The sequence below is a fragment of the Brachycentrus maculatus genome, unplaced genomic scaffold (assembly GCF_059751285.1).
Source record: "Brachycentrus maculatus isolate JH-2025_06_01 unplaced genomic scaffold, ASM5975128v1 h1tg000510l, whole genome shotgun sequence".
Lineage (NCBI taxonomy): Eukaryota > Metazoa > Arthropoda > Insecta > Trichoptera > Brachycentridae > Brachycentrus > Brachycentrus maculatus.
Window position 1 is genome coordinate 99,374 of NW_028281256.1, and position 24,943 is coordinate 124,316.

At 31.8% G+C, this 24,943-nt stretch overlaps 1 protein-coding gene across 1 annotated transcript in view; it reads left to right on the forward strand.

Moving 5' to 3' along the window:
* Nucleotides 1-253: 253 nt before the first annotated feature.
* The window catches only part of LOC148301869 (netrin receptor UNC5B-like), a 71,879-nt gene continuing 47,189 nt past the window's right edge, over nt 254-24,943 (forward strand). The window contains exon 1 of the mRNA XM_088272574.1: nt 254-564. The gene's annotated coding sequence lies outside the window, so the exon portion shown is untranslated. The remainder of the gene's footprint in view (nt 565-24,943) is intronic.

The window sequence follows — 24,943 nt, forward strand, 5'->3', positions numbered from 1 at the left end:
CTGGTCGGTTTTAAAGAGAGGGCCTCTTTTTTAATCATAAATATTAATGTTTTAAAGCTTTAAACAACTATCACCATCCCTGTCTTTCCCACTAGTCTCTCGGGGTAGATCGTGTCTTTCCATCACATGTTTTGTTACATCGGTATGTTTTTGTGCGTTCTCTCTCTATCGCACTGCGCAATTGAGTTTCCTGTTTCATTCTAACGCGCGCGCGTGCGCCAATCATCTCGCAGTAAAAATAATTTACATTTTCAGTCGCTTTGAAGCTTTTGTGAGAGGGGTTGCGCGTCGCGAGCTTTTGATGCCCCGGAAAGATCGTGGAGTAATTGAGAATAATCACCAAAGTTTTAATTGATAGAGAACTGTTTAAAAGCTTTTAAGATATGACTTTGAAAGAAGGGTATTAGTACTGGAACACTCGTAATTTAAAGCTCTTATAGTGTCCAAGAGGTCGTGTTTGTTGAATCTGGAGTGACTGACAATGATTGAAGACTTGGAGTCACAGTTTACGTTAAGGAAAAACGTTTTTTTGTGCCTCGAATTCGACTGATTCTGTGTTTAATGGTAAGTCAAAAGATACTTAAATGTCATACGAGTATATACAAATACAAACTTCTACATAATGAATGCATTCAAGTTTTGCTATGTGTTTTTTGTTTATATACGTAAAAAAAAAAACATTTAAGAAAAAATGTAAAAATTAATTGAAATGTCTATTCTAAAAATTGTGGATAAAAATCAAAATTTAATTTTTTTTTATAACCTTTAAAAAAAAAACTTCAGCTTCATACCTACTTATAATTATATAGTTTTTCTTCATGTTTTTTTTATGTGTCCTATCTAATTTTTTTTTAAATCGTGGATTAAAAGTAACAATTTAAAATTTAGTTTAAAAACTAAAAAAAATCAAACCTTAAGCTTGATACCTACTTAGGTATTTAATTATGTAGATAGGTACCGAGTACCTATATATGATAAACAAACCTACATCTTTTTGATAAATTAGTTTCTTATTTATAATAGATTTAATAAAGGCCAATATTTAAAGCTTCGGTATAGTGAAAAATCATCTTAAGGGAGTTTTACGATAAACAATTTAAATATTTTATATATTTTTTTACAATAAGATATTTTATTGAAAGATATATATTTTTCTTCGTATACCATAACCTCAAAGTACAAGAAAATATTACCGGCAACCCGACGGACTCAAAATACCTAACTACCTACATATTAAATACTTGATATGATAAAACTGTATATGTACGTAGATATTCTATTTTTAACACTATTTGTGGATATGCGTATTAAAAAAAAATACTTAAAGAAACAGTATTATTTAAAAAAAATTATTAACAATTAATTTACATTATTTCTTCACTCATTCGATTCACATGCCCAAACCATCTCAATACACGTTTTTCAATTTTATCGATAGTGATTTTATTTTATAGAATAAAATAACAATTCCATAATATAAAATGCAGTTCTACTAAGAAATGTCAGTACAAAAATTAAAGTAACCTTAGCCTTGGTTTTTTTTCTTTTTTCACCATTCGAACATCTATCATACAACGTTTTGCCATACATTCATCCGATAGAACACATTAAATCTACTTTCATTACCACCTACAAGCATTTAAAATACTTCTTCACAAAATACCTGAAACATCAAGTTTGTTGGTTGTTTATTCGTTTTCTTCTTCTCTGTTATGATGCGATGCGTGCACGCATTTTCTTCTTGAAGTTTCCTCATTTGTGTGTAGGGGAAGGAAGAAACCAGTCTCTTGGGTAATCCATTTTATGGGCTCATTTGCGTAACATAATCGGCTTATGGGAACCAATACGAATTTTACTTCGCAAACCATCTTCAAAGGGAATGTAACTAGATTTCGAATTCCCACAGAGATCTTGTTAGATATCAAATGAAAAAGGTTTTATTTTGCATATAGGATCATCTTGGCCTGATACGTAGATTCAAAACCTATGTGTGTTTGAAAACATGAAAATTCGGCAAAAATATTCATATATACCTACTGATTTACCTAGGCATAACAGAGGTTTCCAAATAAATCATACAAAACACCCTTTAAAGTGGCATTTATTTTATTTATTATTTTTTTTAATAGATAAATATTTGTGTTTTTTTATAATTTACACAAATATTTCGATTTCATACTATTTCCGTGAGCCAGGGCGGCTCTTTATTAGAAATAGGTATCAAATTGTGGTAGAGTGGGTTCGAACCGAAAAACTAAGAGTCCGCGACACTAACCACGAGACCACAACCCGACGCTATTTATATTTTCTCAATATTATTAATACTTTAAGCATTATTTATATTTTTTTAAATTTGGCGTTTTATTTGTAGATCATCATATTGATTAATGTATTAAATTTAAATCAAACATTTAATATATAAATATGCTCCCTCAGACGAATGTGTGGAAAATCATTGTATGACAGAATTAAAAACGACGATATAAGAAAGGAATGTAAGGCTGAACGAGGAATAATTGAAAAGATTAGAAAGAGCTCTTTGCGGTGGTATGGACATGTGGAGCGAATGCATAGCGAGAGAATGACTAAGAAAATATATGTGGCGAATGTGAGAGGGAAAACAGAACGTGGACGACCGAAAAAGACTTGGCACGATCAGATCAATCAGAACCTAAAATCTGGCGGTGTCAAAAGTCTGCGTAATCGGAGGGCATGTATGACTAGATGTATGGATGTGAAGGAGGCTAGGAGTGTATGTCAGGACAGAAGAGTGTGGCGTTCCATCCTCTCTGCCTACCCCTGCGGGGAAACGGCGTGATGGTAGTAGTAGTAGTAGTAGTTATATTGTAGTTAGTAATTTTTACTTTCACATTTTTTTTACAAAAATGCTAGTAATATTAGTGATAGTGTACTAATATTACAAACATTATTGTAAAAAAAATATATGTAAAACTTTTTTATCAATAATTTTCATTAATTGATTCGGCAGTCTCATTGTGTAATATGTATCCATTTTTTAATTTAAGTTTTACTAGGTAAATGACACATTGAAAAAAAATCGATTGTATTTTCATGAATTCTGGTCATAAATAAACAAAATCGTTCAATATTTGAGAAAAATATTATTGTTTATATATACACCAAATAAATAAGACCACTTTTGAGAGAAAAAAAAATCACAATTTCAGCATACATATGAGAAAAAAACCTCAGCACTAAAATGGTTATTTTTCCCCAAATATTGTGGATTATGTAAACACCTTATTAATTTGACCATTTTTACAAAAAAAGTCTTCAGCAATTTCAGCAATTATAGGAGAAAAAATATCACTACTTAAATGGTCCATTTTTCTCAAATAATGTTGATTATTATTACACACTTAATAAATTAAAGCATTTTTTATAAAAATAACCATCAAATTAAGCATACATATGAGAAAAGATCGCAGCATTAACATGGTTTATTTTTCTCAAATAATATTAATTATTAATTATATTATTTTTGAAAAAAATCTTCAGCGATTTTAGTATATTTTTGAAAAAAAATCTCAGCACAAAAATGGTTAATTTTTATCAAATATTCTTGATAATGCACACAACTTATTAATTCAAGCATTTGAGCAATAAAAAAAAGTCATTTCAGCATTTATTTGTGATAAAATCAGCACTAAAATGGTGAATTTTAATGCCATTTTTACACATTCAAATTCCGCAGTTATTCATACACGCATCGCACGTGTTGAGTGTAAAAGAAAAATGAAAAATATCGTGCAAGATTGTTTCAAAGCAACAATAAGAGAGGTTTCCATTAGAGGGGCGAAGATAAATCAAAGCGGCTCGCGTTCCGCGGTTCTCCACCGCTGATTATGATTTAGTGCTTTACTCGGAACTTGTTTACGAACGAGAGAGGAACCTTCCACTGAAATATATTCGTTGCTTGCAACTCGTTACATTCTGGAAGGCGTTCGTTTCGAAATAAAACTTGCGTCTTGTACTCGGCTTACAATGTAGGCACCTACATACTTAATTGCACTTTTTTACATATTTTTTTAAATAGACGTTGTGTTTATAATTTACCATGATTATTATGCAAAAAGCTTAAAGATCATTTAGTAGATTTTTGATTCTTCAAACTTAAAAATAAAATTAGTCTGTAGTGTAAGGTTAGGTTAGGTTAGTTTAGGTTAGGTTAGGTTAATAAAATTAGGTTAGTAAAATTAGTCTGTAGTGTAATGGTCAGCACGCTCGGATACCATACTGGTGGCCCCGGGTTCGATTCCCGGGTAGGCATCCCACGTATGATATCGTAGACCACACAAATGCAATTGTAAAGAATAAGATACTAACAACATCGATTTGATGATCGATAATGAAATAAAAATTGAGAGCGAAATTTTAAGGACGCGTCACGTTATTAGGTGTATTCGTTACATGAGAGAGAAGAAAGAAGGAAGAAAGAGCTGTAGAAAAAAAGTATTTTAATACAAATCTTGTGTTTTTTGTATTTCCATTGAGATGCTCCCTGTAAGAAAGTGAAAAAAAACACCGATTTATTTTGATGACCACTCGAAACTAATTTTGTTTAGATTAATAAACTCAAAAGTGGTCTTATACAATTGTTTAATTTTTAGAATTAAATCATTACTTTATTACACAAAATTAGTGCCAACCCCATACATAATATGAAGTACCTACCTTTTTGATTGGATTTGTGATATACTTGTATACTGTACAATAATAAGTATTGTAGTCGTTAGGATTCACGTATAAACCCGCTTTCATTATTCTGTGAAGATTTCTCGAGATAATTTCCAAAAAAATGTACAAACCGTACAAAGCTCGGCGGATGTTTGAACAGCTATTAATAAAACGTTCAAAGCAAATTGAATCGTATTTGTAATAACTGGAAAATTAATTTGCCTTTTACAATATCTTCCTTGATTATCATGTTATCCTGGTTTATGTGGATCCTTGAATGATAACAATGTGTGTATATTTAGAGAATACCTCCTTATTTTGAAGCTTTTAAATAATATTTAAATTGTACAATACGAAAACCTGTTCCCGTAAAACATTTTTAAATAATTATTTTTATAATTTTTCTTTATTTTTATTTGAACATTATATATTTTTAAAAGTATGTAACATCGGTATATGCGAGTGTTTTTGCCCAGAATTTTCACTTAGGAATTATATGAAATTATAGAAACTTTTAACATAAAGAAAAAATCCACTCACGAGTATAAAAAGAAATATTAGAGCATAAAACGGTGTTGCATAAGTCGTACTAGGATTTCAGAGCCATTTGGACGTTAGGTAACATCGGCATTCTTCTTCTTTCAATCCTTATTCAGTCCTTATTGCGAATAGGGTTCTATATCGTTATTAAATGAAGGCAAGGTGATCAATCCTGCGCTTCAGGTAGAAGTTAAGGGTAATATCAAATAAACATCAGAGTGAAAAATGATTAATATTCATTTCATTTTGATCCTCACTAGGAATCGAACCGGGGGTCTCGAGAACTAGAGCCAAACGCGCTTACTGTAAACCAAGCAGTGCCTATCCTAAATAAAATATATATAAAGTATGTTTTCATACATTAAATAACATATAAATGCATTCTATAACCGCAGTTATTAGATAAGGCTAGTACAACACAGTCATCTTTAAATTGATTTTCATGTTTTATTTCGAGCAATAAAAATACATTTTCGAGATGAGAGAATCCTATCGCGAGGTCGAGACGGGGGGCAAGGATCTCTAAACCAGATTTAAAAATCCATAAAATAATCGTGATCGCTTAGACAATCGGACTGGAAGATAGTAAAAAATGAATACCAGTAATTTAAAAAAAAGATACAAAAACGATGTTATTATATTCTATAAGACAGGCGAAGATCGAAACATGTTGGTTGATATAAATTGAATGTTGTAGGTTGTTTCAGAATGAAACGAGTTGTTTTGTCTAAAATTTGCAGCCGAGTAGGGTCATGATAAGCGGTGTTGCATAAGCCGTTGCAAGATTTCAGAGTCAATTAGACGTAAGGTAATTGAAAAAAAAAGTTTTAGAATGTATTTATGTATAACGTATGAAAAAACATGGAAAAAGCATAAAAGTAAATTACAAATCCGTGATGACTGCCAAGAGTCTACGAGATAGAATAAGAAACACCAGGATAAGAGAAATATGCGAGATCAATAATTCTAAGGATGTATTTGAATTTTTAACAGTTGTCAGAAATTCAACGTAACTTCCTGCAAAGCCAACAATAAAACAGAAAGCGGCTTGTTTTTTAGAGTGTCCTTTCGATGCGAGGGGCGGCTATCCGTCGTAAAATCCACAGTCAACGAAGTCATAAAATTAAATTATATTGATGCCACGTAGCCGCTTGCATAAAAAATAATGTCCTCTTTGACATTTGCGACAGTGCCGCGTTCATAAAGCTTCGTTTTCGTACGTTTGAAGCTAGAACCACCCCGTAGCGGTGAAATTGTATTTCTTGAAAATCGTAATTATATTCTACGGATTGAGATCAACGCAAAAGCTCAAAGCTCGACTAACTACGGATAATTCCGTTAATTTTTGTTTCACAAATTTCTGCATAATGTAGTTATATAACTTCTCCGCATTAATTTGTTTATGTCTCTCGAAAGAAAAGATTAATTGTTTTGATTACATTTTTTGTCATCATTTTTTTTCAGCTCAGTTTAGATCAGTGCTGAAAAGTGGCGTTTATAAAAGTACTATTAACACCATCACTGCAGGGGTAGGCAGAGAGGATAGAATGACACACTTGTCTGTCGTGTCATACACTCCTTGCTTTCTTTATATCCATGCATCTAGTCATACATGATTCTTGCGTAGACTTTTGACACGAGATCCTTTTTTTAGGATGTATGCAAGATCCGAACTTCTAATTAATTTTACGTACTGAGAAACATCTGATTTCTTATGCAACTTATAATTTGACCAGTTATTTTTATTCACATCATTTTAAGTGTATCCAAATACTGAAAGATAATTCTTTTTTTTTCAAATCTGAATTAAGAAGTTGAAGAAGAATATGGAAGACCGGATTTTTACAGGACTTATGATCTAAGTCAAGAAAAGCCTGATTTTTAACAAGTTTTAGGACATACTTAAAATGTTGTGATCAAAAAAATATATTACTTATCGATTCGGCATTAACTTTTTGAAATGACATATTTATTATACTGGCCAACAATTTCCAACTTCTATTTTGTAACTGGCATGAAAATACCTGATTTTTTGTACTTTGCATAGCTGAATTCAAAAACGAAAGCAAAAATGTTATGGATGTTTTTAATTCTGATAGTGATTAAAATTTATCTTATTTTTTATGTAAAAATATAAATAAACATATAATGCTATCGCATTCAATATTAATAAGTTAATATACATATTTCCACTGTTACTCCATAATTATCAATACTTTTTTTGTACCTCTTAGAGTTTAGACCTTAGGCATGTCTAGATACCAACCACTATTACGGTTTCAACGTATGGGGTCCATACAAACAATAACATGACTGTAACATCAAAACTTGACGTGATACAAGCTTGTCACCATATAGACTTTGAATAAGAACGATTAACTTAGTCCAAATCAGTCATCAAAATTTCAGTTACAAAATCATTGATGGCCAGTGTTATTTAAAGATTGTACATATTTATTTATTTATTGAACGGCTTAAGCCTGTAAAATAATACGTATACCATATACAGTATCTTATTTAAAAATACACTTATGAATACACTAATAGAGAAACAAAAAGTCTTAAACATAAAATAACAAATAGTAAGCACTGGTAAATACACGTCTCCTTCATACACTATCAGCGAGCTGCGAGAGAGAGTGAAACACGACGTTTAAATTTATCCATTATAACATGGAGAAGAAATGCTGAGAAAGAACAGACTTCAAGGTGGATAACAATATATGAAATAAATCTATACTATCAAAAGCATTGGCTAATATTTGGAGCCGTGGAATTGGAGGACATGGCATAGTTTGCTTTATGTACACGTACTGCAAATACAGATATAATACCATTTAATGAGTTTTATTTCATTACACACGAATAGTTTATAAAACTAAAGATGTTTTCATCAAACTAGTCATGTGTAATGAAATAAAACTCATAAAGTAGTATAATAACAACGTTTATTTTTTTTAAATGATCATAAAATTATATTGACGATGAAGTAACTTAATTTTCCTCGAAACATTATTTATAAGTAGATTAAATTAAGCAGATAACTCAAGAAACAGCATTAATGCACGACAAAAATAATTACTTTTCCGTGATTAATGATGGTCTGCGATAAGTAATATCTTTTATCATCACCTGAGCTTTTCCTCACAAAGAAATCTTATTTTCCCGGAAAGCATAACAATACGAAAGAAACAATGTGGTGGAGATTAATGAACGCATTTTCATCAAAATACGGACAACTATTACTTTTCTTTGGAACATAAATCAGTTTTGTTTTGGAGATATCAGAAAATTGGAATAGAGTAAAACTACTTATCATTTTTCCTTCTTATACAGGTTATTTACTTTAAATTAGATGTTTAACGAACCAAATTAGAAGAATTTCAAATCAAATCGGACGTTTAACAAATCAAGTTAGAAGTTTTGAAAAACATTTTATGATATACAATAATTTTCTCCTTCAAATCCTTATCCGTACAAAAATGGTGCATAGGGCACTGCATCATACAAACGCAGTGTTATCGTGTTCGTAAACAGATAAAGGGAAGGTGATCAGCCCTCCGTTTTAGGTACTAGTCCAGGGTAATATTGAATAAATATTAGTGAGGAAATCACTTGTATTTATTTGACCCCCCCTAAGAATCGAACCCGTGACCTCCGGTAGCCGAGCGCGCTGACCATTACACTGCAGGCGGACAAAAAAATACTGTATAACAAACGTTAAATTGTATTTCATAAAAAAGTTAGATTTATTAAAAAAATTAATCATTAAAGTACTTATGTAAAGCTGTCCCACCGCATTCCCAGATCTGATACAGAAGCATCTAGGTTTCTTGACAGACCTTCTCTTGCAAAGCAATTTTCTTGTTTTTTTTATCAACTAACTTTCGAAATTTCAAGAAAATGTGTTATGTTAGTACTACGAAAACTATCAGTGTGACTACCTGCTCACGTTTTTTATTCCTAAGGTTAGCTAGTGCAGTAGTCGTAAAGTTGGAAAGCCTGCGCGGCGCGCTGTCATAGTCTGTGCGCGCGATGTGTACTCAATTTTTCAAACAAGAGTTTACATACAGCTTCATGAGTACTATTTTGAATATATGTGTATTTAAAAATGTTATGTTTTCACAAAATACAATATAACATCCTATTTGGTTTGCAAAATGTCAAATTGAAAATGAAAATGAAAATATCCAAGTGAAAAACCTGTAGATCCGAGGATCTGTCTGTTTCTTTATCTGTCTCTTGTGACGTGGACTGGCAGCTGTCACGACATCGCTTTGGAGGTCTTCCAGGAGGTCTTCTTCCGTCTGGGTTCTCTTGAAGATCAATTCGGACCAGTCTATTTTCTTGCATTCTATTGACATGGGCCTTCCAGAATCGTCTTCGCTGTCTTCCTCATCTGACTATATCCTCCGTACTACACATTTTCTAAATTTCCGTGCTCCTTATTCGATTTCTTAACGTGTTTCCTGTTATGCACCTCAATGTCCTCATTACTGAAGTCCTTAGAAGAGATTTGGTTCTCTCTGTGTCTGCTCTGGTCTCTATCCCATATGAGGCAATCGGTCGTTGAACTTTATTACTACTACTACTACCATCACGACATTTTCTGCAGGGGTAGGCAGAGAGGATGGAAAGCCACACTCTACTGTAGTCTCTACCCTATATATGGAGTGTAACAAGCACCGGTTTATTTTCTCATTACCCTAGTTATAATCGAAGTCTGGTTAATTTTGTGAGTGGTTTTCCATTGATGAGCGACGCACAAAGTGCTTTGAAGTCTTGCTACTGCCTTCAATCTCTGATGTAGCCCAACAAAAGGGGAATGCTATAAAGAAAACGGCAAACTCCATATTATCCTATCGAAATCGTAATTTGAATATAAAAATGAAATGATATTTTTGAGTGAATTTTGACATATATAGATAAAGAGGAATATCAACCATAGATGATACCGCGAACTCAAACATGATGTGACTTGGGATTTATGTTCTAAAAACGTTGTCAATCATGGGTAGAATGGGAAATGTTTCATGAGCGATCACTTAAACCAGCCTATGATAGGTCGTAAGCCCTGTAAATATCCAAACTTCCAAATTTATCTTCATCTTTGTTTAAATATCAAAATTTAAGAGTTTATAATAAAGCCTTGCATTCTTTCACCATTTGAACATCTATCGTAAATCGTTTTGCCGTACATTCGTCTGAGATATCGCATTTATTAAAATTATTACTCTCAGTCACATACAAAGGTCAAGTCATGAACAAGTTTAAAATTTTTGAAATACAAAAATATTAAAATTCTGATGTAGTATTAATTTATAATATGCTTTTCCAAAATACGTCATTAACATTATTATTCACGTTTCCAATACAAAAAATACCTCCCCTCGACCCAATTAAATTTTTTCAACTGATATTTTTTTTGTTTGTTACTTTTTTGTAATCTCTTGTTGATGAAAACAACCGTTATTTTCAAAATAAGTCGTGTGTAATGAAATAAAACTCAATAAGTGGTATTATATTATACAAATAATTGATTTATTACAAAAAGTGGTGTTTATGAAATTTCCTGTGGAGATTGTGATAGAAAATATATTGGCCAAACTGCGAGAAATTTAAAGATTAGAATTAAAGAACATCATAGCGGTCTTGTTAGTAATTATTTTTCGGAATTCGCAAATCATATAATAGATACTAATCACTCATTTCACTCTCATAAATTAAAATTATTACACCTTGTTCCATATAAAGGCCAAATTATGAATTATCTTGAAAATTTAGAAATTCAAAAAAACCTGAATTCTAATAATAATTTATTAAATAATATATTGTTTCAAAATTCTTCGCCATTGCTTTCTATTTTTCCTTTGTTTTCAAACTCCGTTCCTTGACTAACTCCTTCCCCTTACTTTCCCCTCTCCTTATTTATAGAACAATTTTATATTTTATATTTTAGTTATTATACAGACCTGAATGATGGAAGTTTAACTTCTGAAACATGTAGTCTATAATAAAACTCAAGTGGTAAAAAACGAAGTGTTTTCTTTAATCATTATATCATACAAATGTTAATTTTATAAAGCAATCAACGTGTAGTATTGCTTGCGCGCTGGTGTATTTACTTATGCATATTTTTTTATTTGCCAAAATATAACTGAATTAAGAGATTGCCGTTTTTGCCGGCATACGCCTCAAATCCATTCATCCCGGATACAGTTCGTCACATTTCGGAACTCGAACCCAGCAGTAAAACAATCTGGAAAGGGTTTATTGTAACTCACCCCCGCGCGCTGCCTTGAATACTAAACCGCGAGGCTCCCAAATTGGAACTGAAAGGGGATGTTTTTAACGGGACCTAATAACACAAATTTCCGAGGTACAAATTAAACCCGAGACCTTGTTCAAAATGTAATCAGATAGCTTGCTCTCTCCGAGTGTTGCCAAACACTTTTTGCTAATTAATTTTTAATTTATTTATCAAACACGATAATAAGCTTTAATTTATTTTGTAAAGGTCTCAAATTTACATGCTGTATTAAATACAAATTGAAACCTCCAACGTGTTCATAGATTTCTTAAAAATTAGATAAATTGATTTGGCAGTCACTATATGGAAGTACACAATATCACTATATTACCCTGGACTGGTACCTGAAGCGGAGGGCTGATCACCTTTCCTTCGTGTGTTAACGATCAAGATAACACTGCGTTTATACGATGCAGTGCCCTATGCACCATTGGGGTGTGGATAAGGGTTCGAACGATATGGAAGTCACGGTATGGAAGTGAAGCATGGAGTTGTCATAAGAAGGATGAAAGTAAACTGAATGCTGTCGAAATGCGATCTCTCAGACGATTCTCTGGTTCGGACATGTGGGACGTATGAGTTAGAAATGAACGGGGAAACGAATTTATGAGACAATTTAGTTGGAAATGGGAGCAGAGAAAGACCAAAAAAAAACTTGACACGATCAAGCATGTCAAATACTTGGACGTCGTCAGGTCTGAAAAAAGTTAACATTTAATTATGTACCATATGAATTTATGTATTAATTTTAAATCAAACACAGATTTTTTGAGTGTACTAAGTTGTATTTTATTAACAAAAACACATAAAATTTTATATTGTGACAATTTTATGAGTTATAAGTTTAAAAGAAGAAGCTAAGATCTGTTTTTTTAATAAATAATGAAATTTTAAATGAAAACAAATTTTGATAATTAATGTCTTTAATATGATCTTTGTCTCTGCACCTAATAATGAATTAAACCGTGTAGGAGCTATGAAAAATGAGTGTCTTTGCGCGAGTCTGGATTTGCAAAAAGTAAAAAAAATACTTTTATGTAACGAGTCGTAATAATCGGCGGGTATAATGTCTTCTTCTTCTTCTCTAGCCTTCTGTCGAGAGAAGCAGAATAAGACATTACGAAGAAAATGGGAGCAGAGATGAAGACCGAGGAAAACTTGGTTTGATCCAGTATTTCAAATACTTCAGGTAGAAGCGGTCAGGTCAGGAGTTATGAGGAGATGCATTAAAGAAGTGATTTTTATGCAGACAGATTGGTGTGATTTTCTATTCTCTCTGCCTAACCCTGCGAGGAAATAGTGTGATGGTAAAATATTTTTTAAATGACACCATATTTATGCATAATGTTCTTTGCAAAATATCACCTTAGCCATTTTAATGACTTACTCACTGCTAATCATATTTTCAAATCGAATAAAAGTGTCTGTCAGAAAGGATATAAGTCCTCTAAATAATCGCGATAAGGTCATTAGAAGTCCTCTCATGTCCCGCAATGTAAGAAGTTTAAACTACCTCACATATTTTTTTATCGACAGATTAAAATAATATGCAAATAAAATTAAAGAGTCGGATGTTAGATATTCATTAGTATTCATGTAAAAATGTCGGCGCCTCGATACTAGGATAGAATACCAAATTGCTTCGTGAGCTCACAATATCACTTCCTGTCAACTCTGCTAAGCGATTATATTTTACATATTGTTTTTCGACATCAAAGATGAAGAAGAATATAGATGTCTGGGTATTTACGGGGCTGACAGCCATCATAGGCTGGTTTAAGTGATGACTAAAACCAGAGAATTGGTGAATGTTACACACGTGTAATATTCACCAATTCTTCCCTTAATTTCAACCACACTACTCAAATTCTTAGAAGTTCTATATATGTATACCAACCAATTTTGAAACATTGTTCTTGAATCACCAGAAATTCACTAGAGACATCCAATGATGAGATGAAAAGAAGCTTTTTTAGGGTCAGATTTAAAATTTGGACACACTCAAAATCTTAATAAAAAATATTATTTTTTAGACTGGTAAAGCCATAAATGTCCGCCTCCATAGTATAATGGTCAGCTACCGTACTGGAGGTCCCGGGTTCGATTCCCAGGGGGGGGGGTCAAATAAATAAACGTGATTTTCTCATTTTTTGCAAATCCTGACTGGTGCAAAGACATTCATTTTTCCTAGCTCCTATACTGTTCAATTCATTACACAAAGACTAGATGATAAAAATTAATTATCTAAATACTTATTTGTTAACTTTTTAAATTTTTTTTGTTGACTTTTTTGTTTTCTTTTAAAACTCAAATATTTGTAGTTTATAAAACCACTTTTAATCTGTTTATATTTCTGAAATCTATTTGATTCTTTCCAGCGACCATTATTATAACCTCAAACTAAATGTATACCCACACATTGACCATGCCTTTGTGGGATCTTTTTATGTATTAATAAAATATAATTTATTGCGTAGGTACTTAAAAAGAAAAAAAAGTATAATCACAATGAGTTTAAAAACAGCGCAGTGATATTTTATAAAAAGCAATACAAGTATATTTCTTTACACTGTACATTATTCACCCCTCAAGCAAACAGCCGTAACTCCAAATTGTAAAGGTATAGGCTGGTTTATTTGGTAATCCGAACGCTAAGCGATTGAAAATAAGAGACCCATAGCTTTCCCATACATCATCTCCGCATGCGGGCCGATTGTTGAAAATAATTATAAGGTACACTTTAAAATAAATATTTAAATTCTAAAAGGTCTTTCATCAATCTCGCTTCCTATTTACATAATTACAGATCATGTTACTGGGAATTATGTGATAGGTTTTTTTGAGATGGGTGTATTTGTCTTCATCAATTATTTTTTTTTATTTATGGGGCATTAAAACGCAGTATTTAAAACACACACTCTTTACTTTACGATTGATAAGATTCTAATATAATGGATTATTGTCATGATGTGTTATTATTGGCTTATAAATTAATATTAAAAAAATCACAAGACTATCGGTAGCATTATTTTTAATCTAAAGAGAAGAAAGGGAGATATATTTTAAACATGAGATATTTAAAAAAAAACAAAAATGGACACCGCTATACGTCATCAAATTTTACGTCGTTGGGTGTGTTATGGGGCGTATCCCTTTATGTATCTGCTTTTTAGAGCCGTAATAGTGCAGATTCGTTTGAGTGACGTCATTCGATACCAACTTACGAAAACAACGTTTTTACGATGGCGAATTTCGCAAAAGAAAATGATAAATGAAAATATTGATTACATCGGCTGTTGTAAACACAAAACGAGTCTTACACAATCCTGAATAGGTTGAATATGTTAAATTAAGACATTTTCTCCCCAGTGATAATACCCTATTATATCTCAACTTTGATAAATCTATTTGATATGGAACTCTGGGCTTACTATGGACCATGTATTTAATTTGGCTCTAGAGCAGTAGTCGGCAACCTTTTGAGAGAGTGGGTGTAAATTTCAATTTTAAAAATTTCATTCAATAATTGGGTAAATTAATTTTTTAATGATTAAAATTTATTGTTATACGTTTTTCGATACAAAGAAGATTTGATGGTAAATTGATTAAATTGAGGATTTAATGGTTGAACACATATCTAAATAATACTACTTGTATTAACCATATGTTAATTGAAATTCTTATAGAATTACGACACGCAGAAAACTTTGAAAACACATTCAATATTGTGGTGATATATACATACTCGTGTCAGCTTTGATTGTCTTTATGCAAATTATAACGTTAAATATTTACAATTATATATCTACATACGTACATAGAAATATCCATGATTCGTGTCCTGAATTTTAATGACAGTGTTAAAAGCGAAATTTTGCTGAAATATTGCATATTTTATCTGAGTATTCAGTTACAAATTACTTCATTTAATTTAAATCTCAATTATTAGTGCAAAATATGGATGATTAATTTATTAAAGAAAACATGTTTTTTTTTTTACCATTTGAGTTTATTTTTGATAGATGTTCAAATAGTAATTTAAAATATAATGCAAGGCTGAAATAAGCATTTTAAATTTAATCAATAAAAGTGAGTTGAGATGGCTTTGGCATATGGTATATCACTCACTCCTTTCAAGAACGTCATAAATCAAAAATCGTCAATTTTCAGTTGTGCATGTTTTCGGAGTGCCCAGAAAATGTTCTATATCCCACCAAAAGAGGCATATTTTTAACATTATATTTACCCACTACAGGGCAAAAAGTGTTGTTTTTGCATTTTGAAGAAAATGTTTTGTTTAATTATTTTTTTAAATTTATTAAATAATTTTCAAATGGAGAAAAAACTTTCAGGTTTTACCTAAAATAATATGTTGCACAGTAAAAAGTTTAATAAGTGGCTTGATATTTATTTTTAATACATTCTATTATATTTTTAAACATTAAAAACGTTCTCCTGAAAAATCAAGTATATTGATTTATGACGTTCTTGAAAGGAGTGAGCGATATGTAACGAAATGTGCCTAATAAACGTGACACGTCCTTGAAATTTCTCTATAAACTTGTCAAACTTTTGATTATTCTCGTCTAAGGAATTACACATCAATCTATTCGCTAAATATTTCAGTTCAGTATTGGCAAAACCTCTTGTATTTACGCTGAAAGTATACGAACACTTGAAACTCTTTCAGCCTGACTGATAATGGACATTTCACATCAGTCTGCACTCCGAATCCATGTATTTGCGGCATTATCGTATCGGCAATCCGTTACGTACATACGTCGATTTGTTCTTCGTTCCTCATACTCTCCCATTCCCGATCAGGCTTCTAATGGAGTTCTCGTGTAGAGCTGCTTGAATATTGCTCGCAGGATAAGCCTCCCGAAGGAATTTAGAATTTTCATGTTTATGTAATATCGAAAATGGATTTACGAAAATGTCCGATTTTCAGATGCCATGTAACGAAAAAATATATATATTTTTTCAGTAAGGATGTAGGTGCTATTAAGCACTTATTTATTCGAATATTTTCATTTACGCATTTTGCTGAAAATTTCTCAATTCATTGTACAATAAATGTGAAATTTTGCCATATTACTCAATTTTATACATTGTATACTTACCTCTCATCTTGCATTCGTGTAAGTAACGATCAAGATAACACTGAGTCAACACGTCAATACGATGCAGTTCCCTATGCTCTATTGATTGCGGATAAAATAATAAAACCCTTATCCGCACCCCAATCGTGCATAGGGCACTGCGTCATATAACCACAGTGTTATTAACTAGATCGTTTACACATGAAGGAAAGGTGATCAGTGATTAGCCCTCTGCTTCAGGTACCAGTCCAGGGTAATATTGAATAAATATTACAGTGAAAAAATCACTCATATTTATTTTACCCCCCTCCTGGGAATCGAACCCGGGTTCTCCAGAACGGTAGCCGAGCGTGCTGACCATTACACTACGGAGGCGGACAAAGAGGAGATTGCGGATAGCGGTTAGAATATGTGTTTTTCTTAAATATACATACGAGTACATAATATAAAATAGATGAAGGATATGGAATTTTTAATTTAAGTTTTACTTGGTAAATACCATTTTTTTATAATCTATTGCAACACAAGTTTTGATGCATTCCGCATCATGTGACACGTGTTTTAAAATGACGCAAAACGCATCAAAAACGTGCCACGATAGATTTTAAGAAAAAGTGGTATTTACCAAGTAAAACATCAATAAAAATATATTGATTTTATACCACAAAGTGAAAGAATTCGTCTAAGTCTTGGAAGAAGAACCCTGTAAGTACCCAGGTTTTCATATTCTTCTTCATCAGTTTTTTTTTTAATCAAACAGTCAAAACAGAATTCAAATCGAAAATCCTATTAAGAGTAATTAATATGCTAAATATGCAATATTACAGTATGCTCACGCTTGTTATTCGAAAATTATCTTTAATTGCCAAAAGTTCTTTTAAGGAAACCTGTTGGAGTACTGAAAGGTAGCTCTACCACATGCCGGTGTCTTGATAAATTGTCTTAGTAATTATACGGTAGAACTCCTTATTCCACTGGTCTTCAAAGTAAGGTGCGCATTCTCCGTAAAGTACATTTCGTAGTCGTAAGTGACCAACCACCAAAACGTTAAATGTTCAGGAGGGCCATTTAAGTCTCTTTTGCAAGCAAGAAAATAAACATCAATGCAGTTATTTTGTTCATAGTTTCGGCATTAACTTTGTGGTAAGACATGTAACAATGATTTAATAAAACATTTGTTTTTATACCACTTGAGTTTTATTAAAGACTACTAGTTTCAGAAACTAAACTTCCATCATTCAGGTCTGAATAAAAACTGAAAAAAAGTCTTTAATAAAACTCAAGTGGTATAAAAACATTTTATGTATGTATATTTTATCGTATGTTTTATTTAATCATCAATGCAGTTAGTCATTTTTAACAAATCAATATATTATACTTTCAAGTTTTAAATCATTTGTAATTTTTTAGGGTAACATTAAGCTAGTAAGATATCAAATAGTCAATGATCATGTTTTTGTAAAAAAATGCACTTGGTCACTTTCTCCTGTAAGACTACGATATGTAGAAAAAACTAGGGGGTAAGCCGCTTTCTCTTCAAATTACGTAAAATGTTATCTCGTCTGACAAAATTATAATTTTATACAAAATAATATAAAAGCGCTTACTGATATATTAATAGTGATGATAATAAATTTTGATAACTTATACAGCGCCATTTTTGTAAAATACTACCTCAAGGGCGCTTCATATAACGAAATAAGGAGTTTCACGATCACTTCCGATCATATACGACGGTTTCGATTAAACGGATATTATTTTTAAAAAAATTAAGAAAAATATTTGTGTTTTTATTATTTACAAAAAAATACTTCAATTTCATAGTATTTCAAATTATTAGAAAAAGGTATAAAATTGTGGTAGAGTGGGTTCGAACCGAGAAACTCTGACTCAAGAGTCCGCGACACTAGCCACGGGACTACAACCCGACACAATTGTCAGGTTGGGCGAATTTTAGAAGATGTATACGATGCGTGATAGATGTTCGAATTTTGAGAAAAGGAAAAAAAAGCAAGACTGAGATGAGCATTATAGATAAAATTAAGAAAGGTGTGTTGAGGAAAGAACGGTAAAACAAATTTATCAGGCGAATATAGTTGGAAAAAGAAGAAAAGGAAAACCGATAAAAAATTGGCACAATCAGGTATGCCAAATATGAAATTGAAAGTGGTCGGGTAAAATAATCGTCGGGTATATATGAGAAGATGCATGAATGTGGAAGAGGTGAATAATGTTTGCAAAGACAAAATGGTATGGGGCTCCATTATCTTTGCCTACTCTTGCTGGGAAGCGGTGTGATGGTAAGTTAGTTAGAACATATGTAAAAAAAGGGAGTAAAATTTAAGATTATTTTCGTGTTAAGGGTACGCCGTCAAAAAAGTTTGGTGATCACTGCCCCAAGCTAAAGAATGTACATCTTCTCTTTTCCCCTTAACAATTTTGCATGAAATGATAATAATTAAAAAAAATAACTGTGAGTGTACCCAGACTCGCATTCAGACATGGAAATTTGATCTCTAATGCATCCAAGATTTTTTTGTTAGTCAATAATGGTCAAACACTTTGTAAGGGAACATCTGCCGTCCAGATGAATGACCCAGTATGTATGCGGTCATATTCCTATACACGAAGAAGAAAAAAATACATTTGTAAAAACGTTATGCAAGACTGCTTAGTGAATAAGAATTTAAAATGTAGTACAAATAAGTTTATTGAATGAAAAATAAAGGAGGTAGGTACATTCAAGAATTGTACAAAGGAAAAAATAAACCGAAAATTTAGACTATGGTACATACTTACTTATTTGTATGTAAATCTTCTAGTATTTTTATGTTATTTTTTTTTGTTCGCCTCCGTAGTGTAATGGTCAGCACGCTCGGCTACCGTTCTAGAGATCTCGGGTTCGATTCCCAAAGGGGAAGGGGTCAAATAAATATAAGTGATTTTTTTCACTCTGATATTTATTCAATATTACCCTGGACTGGTACCTGAAGCAGAGGGCTGAGCACCTTTCATTCATGTGTTGACGATCAAGATAACACTGCGTTTATATGATGCAGTGCCCTATGCACCATTGGGTGCGGATGAGGGTTAGAAGGGAGTTTAAAAAAAAATATTATTAGTTTCTCAAGATGGATAATACTAGGAATTTACAAGGTTTAGAGCCTGCCTTAAGCTAATTTAAGTGTTCACTTTATACGAGAACAAGTGTAACATTAAAAAAAAAATAATCGATATTTTCAGGCGACTACAAGTTCGAGAAAATCTCACGTACAATTCGTCTCCTAATAACTAACTAACCATCACGCCACCTCTCTGTACGGGTAGGTAGCGAAAATAGAACGCCACCCCACTCTGTGTTTGCGAATATTATTCGCCTCCTCCGCATTCATGCATCTTCTCATATTCCGACTCCTGACCCGGCTGCTTTAAAATATTTGACATTCCTTGCCGAGCCAAGTTTTCCTCGGTCTCCTTCTGCTTCTTTTTCCAACAAAACTATCCTCATCATTTTGTTTTACCGTTCTTTTCTCACTCATACGTTCCACATGCCCGAACCATCTCAACATCTCCTAATAAAATAGTTTTAATATTGATCGAAGTAGAAAATGGAAAATCTTTTAAATTGGAAATTATTCGTGAAAATTACTGATAAATAAAAAGCTTCCTCAAATCTCCCATAGATGATGCCAAGAATTCACACATGAAAGGACGTATCAGAAATATGATTAAGTATGAAAAAAAACAAATATATAATACGTAAATGCATATTTTCATTTTAAACATTTAATAATAATAAATAATAATAAAACCCTTATCAGCAACCCAATGGTGCATAGGGCACTGGTTCACATAAACCCAGTGTTATCTTGATCGTTTACACATGAAGGAAAGGTGATCAGCCCTTTGTTTCAGGTACCAGTCTAGGGTAATATTGAATAAATATTATAAATATTATTATTATAAACATGAATAAATATTTTTGTAAGCATTTAAATGAAATAAAAAATAATAAATGCAGTTAATGTGTAAAGCTTCATTTTTTATAAAACATCGTATCAAGAGCGCTTTCCGTTTTTTTTTACTGACCATAACTTATGCTATGTACTATAGAAAAAATAACCTTACTAGGAAAAAGTATGAGGAATCGCTCAAAACTTACTGCACATTATTACTTTGTATTGTGATGCCTTTCAGAGCAATGATCTGCGGTTGAGCTTAAAAGCCGAAGTCTCTAATGCATAACGTATTGTGAAGACTCTTAACTGTTCCCATTGTCCACCCACCAAAGGTACTATTCGCAGTTATTTAGAGTAGCATCCAACAAAGCGTTTTGCGGAGGTCTCAATCGGACTTTGTTATACAGAAACCATCCATCCCACAATTGGGCAACCTTGAAATTTCATTTGAAAGTTTTAAAAATTAAAAAAAAGTCGTATGGTGGAAGTAACATTTGTGGAGGTCCTCACCAAAGAGTTACATTTCCAATATTACACAAAAAATCCCATAAATGCAAATCTGTTATGTTTGCTGTATTCTATCAAAATCTTAATTAAAGTATTATTTATTGATTCGGCATTAACTTTGTGGAGTGACAAATTGATAATTAAAAAAAAAAACTTGAATATACCACTTGATGATTTTTATTTTTATATACGACTAGTTTCGAAAACATACCGATGTTTTCATCTACTGGTAAAAATTAAAACTTTATTTTTAGCAGTAGATGAAAACATCTCTAAGTTTTCGAAACTGTCGTATATAAAAATAAAACTCATTAAGTGGTATATTCAAGTGTTTAATTATAAAAAAAAATCTTAATTGAAAAGATGAAGAAGAATATGGAAGTCTGGGCATTTACGGGGCTGACGACCGTCATAGGCTGGTTTAAGTGATCATTTTACACACGTGTAACATTCACCAATTCTACCCATCATTGACAACCACACTACTCAAATTCTTGGAAGTTCTGTATTTATGAACCAATTTAGAAACCTTAACTAACTAAATAACTTAAATAACTCCTGTAATTGGAGATAATCCAGATTTTGTGAACAAGTATTTGGACACACTCAAAATGTTGTATCTTAATTAAAGTTGCTACAAATCGTGACCAATCGTGTTAAACCAATATGAAATCATTAAATCGCACCAAATCGTAACAATTTTATAAGCTACAATTCCTGATTACTTAAAATCATTTAAAATGGAAATGTAACGTTTTGGTGAGGACCACCATATTACCACAAAGAAGCATTATTTTGTGTATCATATTCAGCTACTACTACTACAATTAATTTTTATTTGATTTATTTCTTTGGTTAGCTCATATTGCATTTAATACTAACTATTTTCTACATTTAGTTTCCATCATTTTAAATATGATTCATGTTTTACTTAGTCAAGCTGGAATAAAGAGTTATTATTATTATTATTATTATTATTTACATTTTTTTACAGTATACAAAACATTTATTTTAAACTTATTTCTATTTCTGTATTCATTCTTAATACATTCAGGCATCTCATCATACATTTACAACCCTTGTACGGATACATAATTTTGTTAAGATTTTGCGTATCTGTTTTTTAAATGGCTGTCTGTCTTATTTCATCCTTAATTCTAGTACTTTATATAATTTTTTTTATTTCTAACAAATTTATTCCTTGAATATGTAGGCAATTTGTGAGTGTAGATTGAAAATTTTGGAACTCTTACTTGGTGTTGACGTAGCATTCATCAAACAGTCAAATTTTGTCAATGGTAGGTTGGATAGTTTCTGCACAACATGGTCCATTTCATCGTCGGCTCAGGAGACACGCTAATAATAAGATTATTGTTTGAGTCTGACTTGTTCGATTGTTGCTTCTTGTTGCTGGCAGCTCTTCTACCCGCCGCATTGTGGGGATCGGTGCTACGAGGGACATGTTACGCCCTTAAACCATAAAACAGCGATTCTACAACCGTTACTTTTTAGGGACTGCATCAGAATTGTGCGGGGCTATTTAATTGGCGAATATGTTTTATTATTTTAATTTTTTATTTACATAAATTGTATACATTCATACAAAACAAAAATTATAAGCAAATTAAATTTTTTTTTTGAAGAGACACATCGAGCCTCCTCGTGTGTCTTGTCGGTGGAGTTCTTTTTGTGTAGGTACGTTTTTTGTCGTTTTTATCTATTTTTACACATATCATAAATTTCGTGTCGATTCATGTTTGGGAATCTTTTGATTAGCTGAGACCCGTAAATGCATCCAACATTCAAACCGGATTATTTTATATGCTGGGAGATTCCTGAAAACATGATATTTAATTTTTATGCAGAAACAATTCGAACAGTTATTTTATAACATTTTGGGTGTGTCCAAATCCTTGTTCATTAATCTGAGTTTCTCAACTCAGGAGTATGTTTTACAAGAAGAATATGGAAGTCTGGGCATTTACAGGGCTTAAGACTGTCTTAGGCTTGGTAAATTGAATGTCAAAATGTCAAAATATGGAAAAAACTTGTAAATTGAGAAAATCCAGATTGTAAACAAGTATTTGGACACAATCAAAATGTTGTGGATACCCTTTTCACTTTGTAACATAACAAGATTTATTACTTACTATAAATAGTAAGCGTAATTTTTTTTGCATGGAACTGAACTAATCTTAACTGAAAATGATATTTTGAACTAAACTGCCATCATTAGTTCATTTCAATTCTTTAAAGAAGGTTTTAAATTAAATTGTCAGTCACTGAAAACCTTTTCGGGTCATTTATAGGAAGTATGTACAATGATTAAATATATAAGTAATTATCGAATCATTTCCGCAAGATTAATCCGGAACAAATAGCTGAATCTGACATGTAAACAGCTCAATGAGGTTTATCGTGTGTTGATTACGATGAAATGATAGCATTACTAACAGCAATACGAGCTCTTTTTTGGGCTTTTCGTATTCAGGCCTATTATACAATATTTATTATACATATTATTATTAGATTAGGAATTTTTTATATAACTTCGTTTTTTTTTTCAAGATTTATCATGTAAATACCACTACTTCTTAAAATCCCACAATATACATTTTAATAATGACTTCAGCTTCTCCTACTTTTGTGTTAGTTCCCACGGATAAAAATAAAAAATAAAAATAAAATAATAAAATATTAGTTTCTTGAATGTTTTTCGCAGATACTTTGTGGTACATTTTATGATATCTTTATAAAATTAATTAACTTTGTTGTCACGACTGTTTTTCTTAATACAATTCAACCTACTGGTTTCAACAATACATTGTCATCATCAGGGTTTATTTTAAATCAAAAACATTAAAATACTTTCAACAAAAACTTCCACACACTCCATAAAAATCCTAAATGTTATTTTTATGTAGTTTTAAAAATAACATTTAAATAATATAAAAATAACATTTAGGATTTTTATGGAGTGTGTTGAAGTTTTTGGTGAAAGTATTTTAATGTTTTTGATTTAATATAAACCCTGATGATGACAATGTATTGTTGAATTGACAATGTATTGTATAGAATACGTATTGTTGACAATGTATGGTTGAATTTTATTAATAAAAAAAGTGGTGAAAAGAGAGTTACTTAATTTTATAAAGATTTAATAAAATATTCGTCTCCTTTCCTTTTCCTTCCTGCATATTCCATTTTTTATACTATACCCTTACCCTTTTACTCACTTCCTCGCACACACACACACTCTTCACTTTTTTTTTCTTAGTTTTCTCCACTTCATAGTTATTTTTACATGTAGAAATAACTCAGAAGTTGAGAAAACCTAATTTTTTGAACAAGTATTTGGACACTAAAAAAATTGTGAATTTCCAAAAATTATGATCGATTTTGAGAAACACTGTAACAAATATTCAATAATGCACAAGACGCTTATAACCGAACCTTTGTAAAAAAATGACATATGACTGCGTGCGAGAGGAAATATGAAGATCGAGAGAGACAGGGCTAGGGGTTTGTGGGAATAGGGCCTATGGGGTTTTCGGTTGGGTCAGGTATATTTAGTTAGCGTGGCCCCCCGTCTCGACATACACGAACCCTAAAAGCATTGTATTTTGTTGCTCAGTTGCTTCTTGGTTCATAGTTCTTATTTGTTAGTAGTGTTTACGTTCGTTCCAAGTTAAAACTTAGTTTTTACCGTCTGCGTATAAATTGTAAGTTTTAATCAAATTTTAAGCAATGCATTACAACATAACTAAAAAGGATGATTATTTTTTACATAAAAAGTTTTGTACTAGATATAAAAAGAACTTAACTCT